The following is a 16,935-nucleotide window of genomic DNA, read 5'->3' as shown; positions in this document are numbered from 1 at the left end:
GAAGCACTTCCAGAGTAGTCAGAGGCGACATTTTCACAGTGAATTTTATGGCAACTGAACTGGTCTCCCTTCATTTCTTTCATTAGTTCATTGCCAGAAAAGCCTAGACCACTTTCTGCTCGCTTTTCTTTTTGGAGAGGTGTGCTATCCTGAACTTTTTATCAGTATTCCCAGGGCCGGATTTAGATGAAGCCCTAAGCTATTGAAGGTAATGGGGCCCTTTATATGTCCAGCTGTTCTTTGTCAACAACAAATTGTCGCTGGTTTTTGTGTTGAATATATGCTATATGGTCATTTATGGACCTAAAAAGGTAAAGGGACCCCTGACCATTAGGTCCAGTCGTGACCGTCTCTGGGGTTGCGGTGCTCATCTCGCTTTATAGGCCGAGGGAGCTTCCGGGTCATGTGGCCAGCATGACTAAGCCGCTTCTGGCGAACCAGACCAGCGCACGGAAACACTGTTTTACCTTCCCGCCGGAGCGGTACCTATTTATCTACTTGCACTTTGAGGTGCTTTCAAACTGCTAGGCTGGCAGGAGCTGGGACCAAGGAACGGGAGCTCACTCCGTCTCGGGGATTCGAACCACCGACCTTCTGATCGACAAGCCCAAGAGGCTGTGGTTTAGACCACAGCGCCACCATAAGCTCTTTGGGGCAGGGACCTGCTCTCTTGTTCAGTGGTACGTCTGGATGCGAACAGGATCCGTTCCGGAGCCCCGTTCGCATCCCGAAGTGAACGCAACCTTCTGATCAGCAAGTCCTAGGCTCTGTGGTTTAACCCACAGCACCACCCGCATCCCAATTTATGGACCTAATAGGTATCTAAAGCCATTTGCACACAACAAAATATGTATTTTATCAAAGTAATTGTTAACTGAAATACAATTAAGAAGAAGTATATTAACAGTGAAATTTGGGGGGGGGGGGTAGGAGAGTGGGGCCCTAAGCTATAGCTTGTTTAGCTTATACATAAATCCGGCACTGGGTATTCTGATCTTCTTTATTTAGATATTATGCCACTGACTCCAAGGTTGTTGCTAACTTCGCAGGCCTGCTGTTGTTGTAGCCATCCCATTATGTTTGGCATTTATAGGTACTGTACATACTTTCCAAAGTGTGTAATGAAGGATGCATAATTCACTTATATATTCCCCGCCACTCAGCGTGATCTTAGGGATGTTTTTACCGTTTCATACCAGTTTGTTTCTTTCGATGTTTTGTCTGTACAGTGGTACCTCGGGTTAAGTACTTAATTTGTTCCGGAGGTCTGTTCTTAACCTGAAACCGTTCTTAACCTGAGGTACCACTTTAGCTAACTGCCGCCACACGATTTTCTGTTCTCATCCTGAGGTAAAGTTCTTAACCCGAGTTACTACTTCCGGGTTAGCGGAGTCTGTAACCCGAAGTGTTTGTAACCCGAGGTACCACTGTAATTGGAAAGAACGGCCTTGGAGACTGGCACGTGAGGGCAGTTTGTGCCACTCCTGGGTTTTTGAGGCTTGGACATATCAGCCTCTTTCATCTTCCTGAAAAGTCCTTGAGTGGGGGCACATTACAGTGGTACCTCGGGTTACATATGCTTCAGGTTACATACACTTCAGGTTACAGACTCCGCTAACCCAGAAATATTACCTCAGGTTAAGAACTTTGCTTCAGGATGAGAACAGAAATCGTGCAGCGGCGGCGGGAGGCTCCATTAGCTAAAGTGGTGCTTCAGGTTAAGAACAGTTTCAGGTTAAGAACGGACCTCTGGAACGAATTAAGTACTTAACCCGAGGTACCACTGTATTTGGAAATGTCCCTTTCTTGGTGTGGCTCCAAATCTCACCCATCCTCTGCATACTGTCCCTTGCATGCCTTTTGCAGTGGCTGGTGGAGACTTCTTCGAAGACCGGACTTTGCTGGCCTCCTTATCGCAGGAATGTATCACTTCCTCTTTTAGTTTCTTCATTTTCTTTCTTTCTCTTAATTTATGCCCTGGTCTCTCTCCCCCCCCCCTCCTCCCCCACCCCTCTGTGTTCTCAGTTCTAGGCAGCTCTGAGGTTGCTTTTTCTCTGAATTGCTGCTTCTTAGAACTTCTTCCTTTTCTGTGCTCCCCAGAGAGCACGTGGCGGAACAGTGGCTTCTGAGATGGAAGGGCAATGCTCCCTAGTGGGTGGGGACATGCGTTGGGATTCACATGGCCATGATTCTGTCTCCCTCTCTGGACCCAGAGAGGTGCAGAGAGGGACCTCTCTGCTGCTCCAGAGAAGCGGACACGGAGCAATGGATCCAAACTACAAGAAAGAAGATTCCACCTAAACATTAGGAAGAACTTCCTGACAGTAAGAGCTGTTCGACAGTGGAATTTGCTGCCAAGGAGTGTGGTGGAGTCTCCTTCTTTGGAGGTCTTTAAGCAGAGGCTTGACAACCATATGTCAGGAGTGCTCTGATGGTGTTTCCTGCTTGGCAGGGGGTTGGACTCGATGGCCCTTGTGGTCTCTTCCAACTCTATGATTCTATGATTCTACCCCCAATTTTTTGTTTTTAATGTCATTGGATTTTCACATAGATGTTTAAACCAGTATACCATATTATAGTCACCCTGTAAACTTTAGCGGAAGCCATTTCTGGCAAGGCCTTTGCATGCAAAAGGTCCCGAGCTCAGTCATATTCATGTTTCCTTCTAGATTTCCTTGCTGGCTGCTGGCATATCATTCCCAGTGTCCTCTCAGGGTTGCTTTCACGCAGACTCTTCCGCGTGAGACTTCTAAGAGCTGCCTGATAAAGAGTTTCTTTTTGTCGTTCCTGGCCACGAGGTCTGCTTCCTCCTGAGATGAGAAGGACTGATAAATGCTCATGGGTAGAACATCTGAAGGCAGCCCTGTATCGGGAACTTTTTAATGTTTGATGTTTTGCTGTGTTTTTATATTATGTTGGAAGCTGCCCAGAGTGACTGGGACAACCCAGTCAGATGGGCAGGATATGTTGTTGTTGTTGCTGTTGCTGTTGTTGTTATCTCCAGTTAGCAGGTACAGTGGTACCTCGGGTTAAGCACTTAATTCGTTCTGGAGGTCCGTTCTTAACCTGAAACTGTTCTTAACCTGAAGCACCACTTTAGCCAATGGGGCCTCCTGCTGCTGCTGCTGCGCCGCCGGAGCACGATTTCTGTTGCAGCCTACACTTGGCCCTTGGCAGACCAGCCGTCATGCTCCAAAACCCATTCATGCTCATGCTCTGGCTTACAGTGGTACCTCGGGTTAAGTACTTAATTCGTTCCGGAGGTTCGTTCTTAACCTGAAACTGTACTTAACCTGAAGCACCACTTTAGCTAATGGGGCCTCCTGCTGGAGGCACGATTTCTGTTCTCATCCTGAAGCAAAGTTCTTAACCTGAAGCACTATTTCTGGGTTAGCGGAGTGTGTAACCTGAAGCTTATGTAACCCGAGGTACCACTGTATTGAGAAAGGCCTCTGTTTCTGCAAGAGACCCTTGAGAGCCGCTGACAGAGGAAGGAGGTTCTGCCTTTGTTCCAGAAAAGTCTCGGAGGCAAAGGAGGGGAATATGGGTTTGGGGCAGGGTTTGAGATGTGATGGTTGGTGGGGGGGAGTTTGTTGGGGGTACGGGCAAGACTAGAACATCAGGCTGCCTTAGGCCTATAGCAGGTTCTTCTATGTCCCCAGCTGGGCTCCGTGTGTGTTGAACCAAAGGTGAACTGTCCCAGAAATTCCACTCACGCCATCTTGGCAGCGAAGATAACCTTACAACAAATTGGTCGTTGTTGTAGCTGCAATGAGCTCAGGCCTGCTTACATTCAGTTGCTTGGATATAAGCTAACTGGCTTGCTTTGATGTTGTCCTTATCTGTGGGCTCAGGATGCCGGGCTCTAAGCCCAGAAAGGGGAGCTATCTGTAATAACTGGGTATTTGCTACCTATGCCCTCCTTTGGGCAGGTGGAGCGATGGGAGGTCCTGGGCAGTGTGACGCATGTATAAAGAATATGTGCAATTTTGCTTCCTTGCTGCGGTGTCCGTATTGCATCTCTGCAAGAGAAGGCTAGGCCTGGCAGCCTGATTTGCTGCAAGAATAAAGCATTAGAACTGGCCGTTCTGACGCCTTTGGTATCCCTGTACCCAACGACTCCCACAAGCCCTCTGCAGGGTCTGTGGTTCAAATCACCATAGGGTCCCATGCCTGAAGAGGTCTCCTGCTTGCCTGCTTGGGCTTCTGGGACCCTTCTTCGTGCAAGGCACGAACTGCTAAACAGGCCTTCCTCTGAGCAATCCGTACAGGCAACTGAAACAGCTGTGCTCTTCTTAACCACAGCAGCTATTCTTAACGCAACCCAGTCCTAGTTCCCAGCAGCAGGCGGAGGAGAAGAGTGGGGTGTAGAATTTTGGGTCTGCCCTAGATGAAGAAACAGAGTTGTGAACGGTACTCAGGAGCCACAGAAGAGCCATCAGTATTTAGAGTTACAGATGGGTAGCCGTGTTGGTCTGCCATAGTCAAAATAAAAAAATTCCTTCCTGTAGCACCTTAAAGACCAACTAAGTTAGTTCTTGGTATAAGCTTTCGTGTGCATGCACACTTCTTCAGATACACTGAAACAGAAGTTACCAGATCCTTCTATATATTGAGAAGGTGGGGAGGGGTATTACTTAGAAGGGTGGTGGGAATCGGAGATTGGCAGATAGCTGAGATGAGCCTGTTGACGACTCTTAACGACTGTAATAGGTCTTACAGGAAAAGGCAAGGGGTGAGAAGGTGAGAAATGGCTTAGTCATGTATAATGAGATAAGAATCCGATGTCTCTGTTCAGACCAGGTTTCTCCATTGTTTTAAGTTTGGTAATGAGTTGTAATTCAGCAGCTTCTCTTTCCAGTCTATTTCTGAAATTCCTTTGTAGTAAAACAGCTACTTTGAGATCTTGTATAGAATGTCCTGGGAGATTGAAGTGTTCTCCTACTGGTTTCTCTGTTTTGTGATTCTTGATGTCAGATTTATGTCCGTTTATTCTTTGGCGTAAGGTTTGGCCTGTTTGTCCAATATAGAGAGCTGAAGGACACTGTTGGCATTTGGCACTGTTGGCCAAACCTTACGCCAAAGAATAAACGGACATAAATCTGACATCAAGAATCACAAAACAGAGAAACCAGTAGGAGAACACTTCAATCTCCCAGGACATTCTATACAAGATCTCAAAGTAGCTGTTTTACTACAAAGGAATTTCAGAAATAGACTGGAAAGAGAAGCTGCTGAATTACAACTCATTACCAAACTTAAAACAATGGAGAAACCTGGTCTGAACAGAGACATCGGATTCTTATCTCATTATACATGACTAAGCCATTTCTCACCTTCTCACCCCTTGCCTTTTCCTGTAAGACCTATTACAGTCGTTAAGAGTCGTCAACAGGCTCATCTCAGCTATCTGCCAATCTCCGATTCCCACCACCCTTCTAAGTAATACCCCTCCCCACCTTCTCAATATATAGAAGGATCTGGTAACTTCTGTTTCAGTGTATCTGAAGAAGTGTGCATGCACACGAAAGCTTATACCAAGAACTAACTTAGTTGGTCTTTAAGGTGCTACAGGAAGGAATTTTTTTATTCCAGTATTTAGAGTGTTAGGCTAGGATTGGGGTGACCCAAGTTGCCCACTTGGCCATAGAAGCTTACCGGGTAATCTTGGGCCAGCCTAACCTACCTTGTTGTTAGGATATAAATGGAAGAACCCTTTCTCTTCTTTCCTTGAAGGAAAGGTGTGGTGGATGCATACTTAGCTGATAAGATAAAACTTTATTCACATTAGCCAATGGCCATAGCAACAGTAAAACATTACAGTACAGTGGTACCTCGGGTTACATACGCTTCAGGTTACAGACTCCGCTAACCCAGAAATATTTCCTCAGGTTAAGAACTTTGCTTCAGGATGAGAACAGAAATCGTGCTCCGGCGGCACAACGGCAGCAGGAGTCCCCATTAGCTAAAGTGGTGCTTCAGGTTAAGCACAGTTTCAGGTTAAGAACAGACCTCCAGAACGAATTAAGTTCTTAACCCGGGGTACCACTGTATATGAAGAAAAAGAAATTTGATATAAGAGCACAATTTAAAGTCCTTGAATCAGCAGTCCAGGTAGTGGCCCTTATTCTGATTGCCCCAGCTATGAATCTAGCAACCTTGCTGTTAATACAAAGAGGCCCTAAACAGCCTTGGTCCAGTATATCTGAAGGAGCGTCTCCACCCCCATCGTTCTACCCGGACACTGAGGTCCAGCACTGAGGGCCTTCTGGCGGTTCCCTCACTGCGAGAAGCCAAGTTACAGGGAACCAGGCAGAGGGCCTTCTCGGTAGTGGCGCCTTCCCTGTGGAACACCCTCCCACCAGATGTCAAAGAGAACAACAACTACCAGGCTTTTAGAAGACATCTGAAGGCAGCCCTGTTTCGGGAAGCTTTTAATGTTTGATGTATTATAGTATTTTAATATTCTTTTGGAAGCCGCCCAGAGTGGCCGGGGAAGCCCAGCCAGATGGGCGGGGTATAAATAATAAATTATTATTATTATTATTATTATTATTATTGTCTGCATGTTTCTATCGCTCTACTCTTCTTTTATGCTATAACGTTTTATTTCTGGAATGCATTGAACTTTTAACCGTTTTATTTTAACAATGCAACAAACGAGGGCAGAATTCTCAGAATTTGCTGTTCACATGGCAGCATGTGCACATATAGCCTTGCAGTGAGAACCCAGTGCCACCCATTTAATCCTGACTTGAGTTAAAGCAGCATTTTTTAAAGACTCTTGAGCTCCACCCACTGGAGCCCGGGCAGATTACTTGGCTGGGGAGGGGGATACCCTTCGGATGAAGGAAGAGGGTGCCAGTGTCTCAGAGGCAGCAGAATGGGCCCTGCCTCAAAGGGAATCCTCTTTTGAGTAACGCTTCAGCCTCACTGACCCACTTCTCTTGTGGGGCAGAGGAAATGAAAGTTTTGTGCCGTGGAAGCTGGTGGGGTTTTGTGGAAGTGTCTGCTTGGGGTTTTGTACCCTTTTTTTGTCATAAATAGTGGAACCAACTCCGCTTTCTGCACTCGATTCCGGCCTCTTGAGGATCCGTCCTCTGCTCCAACCTCTGATCTGGCAGGTTTCCTTATTTTTAGGGCTCCTAACCAACTGGGAGAATTTCTAGTGCATGAATCATGTACACTTACTACATGAATTGCTTGCTAATTGAGTTTCAGTATAAATAAGGTTTGCTTTCTTTACCAAAAAGCTCAAAACGGAAACGAAGGTCGGATTTGCAGTTTTACGTGTTGACACTCACTCTCAGAAGGAAAGTAACATACAGACCTCAGAAAAGCTTTCTGAAATACAGTGGTACCTTGGGTTAAGTACTTAATTCGTTCCGGAGGTCTGTACTTAACCTGAAACTGTTCTTAACCTGAAGCACCACTTTAGCTAATGGGGCCTCCTGCTTCCGCCGCGCCGCCAGAGCACGATTTCTGTTCTCATCCTGAAGCAAAGTTATTAACCTGAAGCACAATTTCTGGGTTAGCGGAGTCTGTAACCTGAAGCATATGTAACCCGAGGTACCACTGTATCAGCAACTTGGACCCCTAAGAAATAATTTACTTCTCCGTCAGCCAAACCTTTAGCTGACTGATTTATAAAAGGACACAGGCCATGGCGTCCACTCTTCCTCAAGCCAGCCCTCCACCTGAAACCCTCTCCCGTCTCTGCCATTTAATATGCCACAGAGGGTGTGTTCTGCCTCTCCTGCGATTAGGCAAAAACCCAGGAAACACAAACGCTGGATAAGGGCCTGGCCCCCTGTAATCGAGCGCTGCTGGCATTAAAGTACACTTTGCCTCAACAGCAGCCCAGTGGTCAGCGCTGTATGCTCCCAATTAAAGGTAAAGGGAGCCCTGACCATTAGGACCAGTCATGGCCAACTCTGGGGTTGCGGCGCTCATCTCGCTTCACTGGCCGAGGGAGCTGGCGTACAGCTTCTGGGTCATGTGGCCAGCATGACTAAGCCGCTTCTGGCGAACCAGAGCAGCGCACGGAAACGCCGTTTACCTTCCCGCCAGAGTGGTACCTATTTATCTACTTGCACTTTGACGTGCTTTTGAACTGCTAGGTTGGCAGGAGCAGGGACCGAGCAATGGGAGCTCACCCCGTCGCGGGGATTCGAACCACCGACCTTCTGATTGGCAAGTCCTAGGCTCTGTGGTTTAACCCACAGTGCCACTTGCGTTGCTTATGCTCCCAATTACCTAGCTCAATATTGCCTACTCTGGCTGGCAGAGGCTCTCCACGATTCCAGGCAGCGAGTCTCTCCCAGCCCTCCCAGGAGATGCTGTTGGGATCTTCTGCTTGCAACGCAGAAGCTAAAGGCCCTTCCCTGATGTCTGGCAGGTTAAATTTCATTACGTTTCCTATTATCCAGGCTTCCTGCAGTTGCTCTGGGTCATCTGGGAGACTCTGTTAACTTCAAAGTCCGCCGCTGGAATAGACACCATTTGCCCCACTCCCACTCAGCTAAATTAGCAGGCAGGGTATAATTAATAACTTTTATTTGCCCAGAAGCTTCTGTGTACTTCACTGCTCTCTGTGCTTTTGGAATTTATAATTCTTTCTCCTTGTTGTTTTTATCTCTCCCGCTGCCGCCCCCCCGGCCGCCCCACAGTCCGTCTTTGCAAGTGGTTGAGGGGGGGAGAATTTTTTCCATCAGTTATCTATAGTGTTGTAAACAAAAATTTGCCCTTTTCCCTTATGGGGTATCCAAGAGCCCATATAGAGTCCTTATATAGGTTCCTATTGGTAGGAGAGAATAACAGAGGCCAACCAGAGAATATTGAGAAGCAAAGCAGCTAGTAAGCTTGATCTTTATTGATCTGTTGCAACAGGGTGCTCCCCTCACCACACGCAGGAGAGGAGGAGGAACCGAGTAAAATGCTGTGCAAGGCCTTATAAAGACTTTTGAAATTGCCACCCTGTAGATCAAGACCACCCCAGAAACATCATACAGACATCACAGAAGGGGTGTAACCTAAGACCACCCCTCAGATACATCACACCTACATCACAGAAAAGGCGGTCTAAACAGAAATTTGAATGTTGTTTTTCTCCTGTCCTTGTTTATCTCCTGTCTGGCAGGTTACTTGATTGGATTGCCTGGGGAGCCTGGCCAGTCTTTTGTAATGATAAATACTTAGTTCCTGGGCCCATGTCACAGGCCCACACTCTATTCAAACACAGACATACCCTTAAGACAGGATTTGTGAAGGAAAAGACAATGGGGAGGCTTTTCCACTTTGACCTTGCAGAGAAAACATTTGCTCAGTTTAGGAATCAAAATGGCTTCAGGTCGGTCTTCCTGTACTGATCTATGTACGTGCGGTTATGAACATTACCATATATCGAAGACCTCAAAATCCCTATCACAATGGCAAATGGATTTCAGCATCTGCAAGCTGAGAATTATCTTTTTTTAAAAACCTGGTTGGATCCTGCAGAGATGGGGGACCTCCGAAGAGCATGCTGTTTGCGTTTTACGTGTTGAAAGGACACCCTGTTCTATTTCGCTGCAGAGCCTAGTGACTTGCCTGCCTCTTTATCTCTCCCCACCAAATGTCTCCTAACACTCCCTGCTTCTCTGCCTTTTGTCTGTTCCTGGTCTTGTATTCTGAGGAACCGCAGAGCAAATTTGGGCGAAGCTGATGGGCATGTTGTGGGGGGGGGGGAGAGACAGAGGTTTTGTTTTTTGTTTCTTTCTGTTTTTGTAGTGATGTGTTGGCGTCAAAACGACCCACGTGCAATCGCACAAACTGTAGGTGGGACAGTTTCTATTATCTACTTATGTCCTAGAATTTCAGTACGAAACAAAACATCAAAGCAATTTACGAAAAGAATAAAACAATAAAATTATCAGGGAAGACAGTTACGCGCATCTACATAAAACATTTGCTGTCATGATTAAATGCAACGATAAACTAAAAACAGATTAGATGCGTGTCAGCATTCTACATATCCAGGCAGCCTGTCCACTCAAAATTATTTTAGCAGGTGTCTGCCTTGTTTCAATAGGCAGAGAGTTCCAAAGTGTGGGGGCTACTGCACTAAAATATGGGTTTCTTAAGAGTTCCCTGGGAAGAGGGATTGGTTGTTATACCACTCTCAGAATTACTATTCTGTGAGGGGAATAAGGGGCCTCCTCCCAGCCCCCTTAACAAACTACAGCTCCCAGAATGCTTTGGGGGAAGCTGTGAATTTTGTATTGTAGAGCTTTAAATGTATGGTCCGAATGTGCCCAATGTCTGATGCAGACGATGCTTGAGGTGACGCAGTGACATCACACTGTGCGCCTGGGGTGTCATGGGGACAGCATGTCACCCCAGGTGTCATTTTTATTGGGCATGGCAAAGAAAAAGGCCATCTGGCTGGTCCCAGAGAGGGGCTGGATGGTGGTGCTGCTTTCCACATGCGTCAGGGGAAGTGGTGGAATTTATTGATTTGATTATTGATTTGATTTGATTTGATTCATATACTGCCCTTCATCAAAAGATCTCAGGGTGGTCCACAAGATTAAAAACATAAGATAGGCAGCCCTGTTTAGGGAAACTTTTAATGTTTAAAAGGTTATTGTATTTTAATATTTTGTTGGAAGCTGCCCAGAGTTGCTGGGGAAACCCAGCCAGATGGGCAGGGTATAAATAATAAATTATTATTATTATTATTATTATTATTATTATTATTATTATTTATTAATTATCATTATTGAAGCACAAGTAAATAGTCAACAAAGAAAGCAACAAAACAGTAACACACACACACACACGCACACACACACACACACACACACACACACACAAACACATTTAAAAGGCTGTAGAATATTAATCAGCCAAAGGCCTGGCTGAAGAGGATTGTATCTGCCTAGCGCCTGAAGATCTATAATGAAAGCGCCAGACGAATCTCCCTAAAGAGAGCATTCCACAGACGGGGAGCCACCACAGAGAAGGCCCATTCTCATGTTCCTGCCCTCTGGACCTCTCATGGAGGAGGTACACGAAGAAGGGCCTCAGATGATGAATGGAGAGTCTGGGATGGTTTATATGAGGAGACGCGGTCCTTAAGGTATTGCAGTCCTGACCCGTTTAAGGCTTTATAGGTCAAAACCAGCACTTTGAATTGGGCCTGGAAGCTATTTGACAGTCAGTGCAGTTGGGCCAGGAGTGGTGCCATATGCTCAAACTGTATGGCCTGATTACCAACCTAGCTACTGTATTCTGTACCCGTTGCAAGTTTCTGAACTGTCTTCAGAGGCAGCCCTGTCTATAATGTGTTGCAGTAATCCAGCCTAGTGGTTATTAGAGCCTTGAGAACAGTAGAAATATATACAGTGGTACCTCTGGATGCGAACAGGATCCGTTCTGGAGCCCCATTCGCATCCTGAAGCGAATGCAACCCACATCCGCATGGCTGTGCGGGTCGCGATTTGCTGCTTCTGCGCATGCGCGTGACGTCATTTTGAGCGTCTGCGCATGCGCGAGCGACAAAACCCGGAAGTAACACGCCCGGTTACTTCCGGGTTGCCGTGGAGCGCAATCCGAAAATGCTTAACCTGAAGCTGCTTCAACCCGAGGTATGACACTATAAAAAAATTTAAAAATTGTCCAGTAGCACCTTAGAGACCAACTAAGTTTGTTCTTGGTATGAGCTTTCTTGAGCGACAGCAAAGGATCCAGGAGTACCCCCAAATTACGTACCTGCTCCTTCAGAGGGTGTGTGACCCCATCAAGAGCAGGGAAAGTTCCCATCCATCCAGTCTAGGAAACCGCCCACTAAAAGTGCCTCTGTCTTATCTGGATTGAGCTTCAGTTTGTTGGCTTTCATCCAGTCCACTACCGAGGTCCATCACTTCCACTGCCTCACCTGCAGATGAAAAAGAGAAGCAGAGTTGAGTGTCGTCGGCATATCGCTGACAACGTACTACAGAGCTCCGAATGCCCCCACGCAGCGGTTTCCTGTAGATGTTAAATGGCATATATTATAATAGGCAGTGCTGTTTAGCGATGCCTACCCCACCTTCCTGACAAAAGCAAGCTGACCATTCGGAGCCCCTTCCCAGCTGCTGCTGCTGCATTTGACTCCGGATTACAAAAGGGGCCGTGACTCACCAACCCACAAACCTCAGAAGGCTGCAAAACTGGGAACAAAAACAGCATGACATAGATGGAAAGCAGAAGCGGATTCCCTGCCCCCACCCCCGAATAGCTGAGAGAGCAGAGATATTTTGGGAGTCTCGGCCACATCCCCTTCCACGGCAACAAGGAAATCCGATTGTCCTCCTCCTCCCCCCACCTCCCCCCCCCCCAGCACCGCCAACTAACTTGCCCAGTACCTGGAAGGTGGTATTGTTGCTGCTATTAATGATGAATAGTGGTGATGATGATGATGATGATGATGATTGCAGTGGTACCTCAGGTTAAGTACTTAATTCGTTCCGGAGATCCGTTCTTAACCTGAAACTGTTCTTAACCTGAAGCACCACTTTAGCTAATGCGGCCTCCTGCTGCTGCCGCGTCGCCGGAGCACAATTTCTGTTCTCATCCTGAAGCAAAGTTCTTAACCTGAAGCACTATTTCTGGGTTAGTGGAGTCTGTAACCTGAAGCATATGTAACCCGAGGTACCACTGTACTTAATTTGTTCCGGAGGTCCGTTCTTGACCCAAAACTGTTCTTAACCTGAGGGACCACTTTAGCTAATGGCAGACTCATTCAGAAGGTTGTGGACTCTCCTTCCATGGAGGTTTCTAAGGAGAGGTTGGATGGCCATCTGCTGAGATTCCTGCATTGCAGGGGGTTGGACTAGATGACCCTTGGGTCCCTCCCAACTCTTAAGATTCTATGATTCTAAATGATCTGCTCTTGTGTGTTGATTAATACATATGTTCACCATCCTTGGGAATATCATTTGGGAAGGGGCGAAGCCGATGGCCCAGCACTGACTCCAGGACACGTGAATGGGGCGTTTGTTTTTTGGGGGGTGCCTGCTGGGGCCCCCTCCTTTTAAGCTGGCCTCCCCTCCTGTTCCCTTCCGCCTGGGGAAAGAGGCATCTCTCTGTCTTCCTCCCATGTCCGGGATGACTTCTGCAGCCCTCGATCTGCAAGCGGTTTCACAGATGCTGGAATCTCCAGCAGCTGTGGGGTTGTTTTCGTTTCAGTTTGCTGCTGCTTTGTGTAACCTCCAGCAGAGCCGGCCGTCCCCTGTTTCCCTCCCCCCCCCCCAGCCTTGCAGGGTGGTGCTTTGCCAGCATCCAGCAGGCCTGGGGTTTGGCTGGTTGGGTGCCTGCTGGCTACCCTGCTGCCCCTCTGCTAACACCGCTGACCCCGAGTGGCTTATGGCTCCTTAATGCCAGTGAGTCACGCCGGCCGCCCCTCTCGGCCAAGAGGATTTCTGAGGCTCTCGGCCTGTGGAAAAATCCAAGCAGCCCATCAGCTGGGGATGGAAACGGCCTGTCTGGTAAACCGATTGCGTCATCAGGCTTCCTGCATTGGCTCAGCATTCCCGCGCCTCACGCCAACTCTCAGAATCCGACCCTTTTTGTGCCAGTCCTTCTACATCAGTTGGGGGAACTGGTCCCAGCTGTTGCCTCATTTCCCCCTCCTGGTTTCTTGGGGTGGCATAATTACCAAGGAAGGTGGCATTTCGGAAGCAGTGTGGGAGGGGCAAGAATGCACACACCCTGCGGTCCAGAGACCCATACAGACACAACGGGCACCGCATGGATTCTTTTCCACCCGTCAGGAGCTTTCTGTGCTCCTCCGTCACGTCAAGGGAGCACGGGAAGTGGAAGCGGTCACTGAATACAGTGAGGTTCTCTGCTGAAAATACATCTGTTTAAGTTCCAAGGTTCTAGTCCTCTTGACAGCGGAGAATAATAATAATAACAAATTTTTATTTATATCCCGCCCTCCCCAGCCAAAGCTGGGCTCAGGGCGGCTAACAACAATAAAATAATACAACATTCTAAAATCATTTAATTATAAAATTAATTCAAATCAAATTGATGGCAACCATTGGGCTAGAGTTCTGTGAAGATTGCCAAAGGAGGGAGTGGCTTTCACCATATATAAAAAGATATTAAAACATTAAACGTTTTAAAAAGCTTCCCTCTACTGGGTTGCCTTCAGATGTCTTCTAAAGGTTGTATAGTTTCTTATCCCCTTGGTTCAGGGGTCACGTAACTCCATACCCTCCTAGGAAAATAGGGACGTCCTAAGGAAAAGCGGGATATTATGGGATCAAATCAGAAACCAGGATGGCTTCTGTAAGTAATAATAATAATAATAATAATAATAATAATAATAATAATTTATTTATATCCCGCCCTCCCCAGCCGAAGCCGGGCTCAGAGCGGCTAACAACAGTAAATTGGCAAAACATTCTAAAATCATTTCATTATAAAATCAGTTCAAATCAGATTAATGGCAACCATTGGGCTAGAGTTCTGTGGGGATTGCCAAAGGAGGGGGTCAGGCTGTGGAACAGCTCTGTCTTGCAGCCCCTGCGGAAAGATGTCAAGTCCCACAGGGCCCTAGTCTCTTGTGACAGAACATTCCACCAGATTGGGGCCACAGCCGAAAAAGCCCTGGCTCTGGTTGAGGCCAGCCTAACCTCTCTGTGGCCCAAGACCTCCAAGATGTTTTTGTTTGAAGACCGTAAGGTCCTCTGTGGGGCGTACCAGGAGAGGCGGTCCCGTAGGTACGAGGGTCCTAGGCTGTGAAGGGCTTTAAAGGTCAAAACCAGCACCTTAAACCTGATCCTGTACTCCACCGGGAGCCAGTGCAGCTGGTATAGCACCGGGTGAATGCTGGCCCTGGAAAATAGGGGCACTTGGAGGGTCTGGAATTTCTAGCAGGCAAGATTTGGGGGCTGACTTGGGAGCATGAGTAGATTAAAATTATGCAGGGGGGGGGAATCATTTGCATCATTTATACAAGCTGTTGAATTCATCTTTCTTTGGTACAGATACAGCCAGGTATCTGTTCCCATGAAGTCACCCAGGACATTTTGTTTTCTTCAATCTGTGGCTCAAGGATGGGCAACCTGTGGCTTTTCAGGGATTGACGGACTACGTCTCCCATCATCCTTGGCAGCTCTGAGCGGGGCTGATGGGAGTTGGAGTACAACACCACCTAGACCAGGGGTCAGCAAACTTTTTCAGCAGGGGACCAGTCCACTGTCCCTCAGACCTTGTGGGGGGCCAGACTATATTTTGGAGGAGAAAAATGAACAAATTCCTATGCCCCACAAATAACCCAGAGATGCATTTTAAATAAAAGGACACTTTCTACTCATGCAAAAACACTGATTCCTTGACTGTCCGCGGGCCGGATTGAGAAGGTGATTGGGCCGCATCCGGCCCCCAGGCCTTAGTTTGCCTACCATGACCTAGAAGGCAACAGGATCCTCACTTGCTGCTTTAAGCTTTTAATTCTCTCTCCGGTTCCGTCTCTCTGTTCTTAAACTGCTGCTTTATTTATTTATTTATTATCATTTATTGCATTTATGTCCTAGCTTAGACTGAGAGAGGCAGTGAGTGGCCCAAAGTCTTTATGGCCAACTAAGGAATTTGAACCCTGGTCTCTCCAAGTCCTGGTCCGACACTCTAACCACTATATTGCCCTAGCTTTCTTTTCCTCTCCCTCTTCATCAAAAGTTTCCCCTCCAGACATTCCTATTCCTGCCCACCTCCCAACCATTTGCTCCCACTAAGGAAACACCCTTAGCATGTTTTATTTGGTCAAATCCCTGGCCACTTTCAGCTGTTTGGGCGAATGCAAATTCACCATGATTCTCCACCCAGAGTATCTCACAGTGGTGTTGTCAGAAATCAGGTTGGAAGGAGGGATGTCTTGATCTCTGACTTCCTCCCCAGGTGGCTTCTCCACCCATTCGGCCACTGTCAAAGCCCCTTGGGGTCTGAACAGGCCAGAAACTGTGGTCCTTCAATTTTTTACAGTGAGAGATACATGTCATCATTGCTTGGAACTTTGGCCCCTGAAAGGCTGAGCCACAGAGGCAGCTGAATTCTGGGGTAGCTTTTAAACAGAGGGTGGAATGACGGATAGAATCTGTGTACAGTGGTAAAGGTAAAGGGACCCCTGACCATTAGGTCCAGTCGTGGCCGACTCTGGGGTTGCAGCGCTCATCTCGCTTTATTGGCCAAGGGAGCCGGTGTACAGCTTCCGGGTCATGTGGCTAGCATGACTAAGCCGCTTCTGGCAAACCAGAGCAGCGTACGGAAACGCCGTTTACCTTCCCACCGGAGTGGTACCTACTTATCTACTTGCACTTGACGTGCTTTCAAACTGCTAGGTTGGCAGGAGCAGGGACCGAGCAACGGGAGCTCACCCCATTGCGGGGATTCGAACCGCCGACCTTCTGATCAGCAAGTCCTAGGCTCTGTGGTTTAACCCAGAACGCCACCCGCATCCCACGTGTACAGTGGTACCTCGGGTTAAGTACTTAACACGTTTCGGATGTCCGTTCTTAACCTGAAACTGTTCTTAACCTGAAGCACCACTTTAGCTAATGGGGCCTCCCGCTGCCGCCCGAGCACAATTTCTGAACCATTGACAGGAGAAGGTGGGGGAGCCACCAACTCTGATGGTTTTAAGAGGCTTGGAGGGGTTCATGGACGAGGCAGCAATGCTTCTACGTGGGGCGGCCCTTGAGACTGACCCAGAAACTCCAGCGGGTGCAGAATGCTGCAGCGAGACTCTTTACGGGGTCTTCGCTGCAAGATCACATTCCCCCGGTGCTATACCAGCTGCACTGGCTCCCGGTGGAGTACAGGATCAGGTTTAAGGTGCTGGTTTTAACCTTTAAAGCCCTATACGGCCTAGGACCCTCGTACCTACGGGACCGCCTCTCCTGGTACGCT

General features: G+C 47.6%; 1 protein-coding gene and 1 long non-coding RNA gene across 3 annotated transcripts in view; one reads left to right on the top strand and one right to left on the bottom strand.

Annotated features, from left to right (window-relative positions):
* The window catches only part of LOC308483611, a 57,155-nt gene extending 46,453 nt beyond the window's left edge, over nucleotides 1-10,702 (bottom strand). Inside the window, exon 1 of the long non-coding RNA XR_013989732.1 lies at nucleotides 9,238-10,702. This is a non-coding gene — a long non-coding RNA (uncharacterized lncRNA). The remainder of the gene's footprint in view (nucleotides 1-9,237) is intronic.
* Nucleotides 1-16,935, top strand: part of SH2B3 (SH2B adaptor protein 3) — a 78,595-nt gene that overhangs the window by 42,722 nt on the left and 18,938 nt on the right. The window lies entirely within an intron of this gene.

Source organism: Podarcis pityusensis (genome assembly GCF_964106645.2).
Source record: "Podarcis pityusensis genome assembly, chromosome: 8".
NCBI classification, from domain to species: Eukaryota; Metazoa; Chordata; class Lepidosauria; order Squamata; family Lacertidae; genus Podarcis; species Podarcis pityusensis.
The sequence above is the reverse complement of the archived record's forward strand: the minus strand, read 5'-3'. Positions and strand labels throughout refer to the sequence as shown.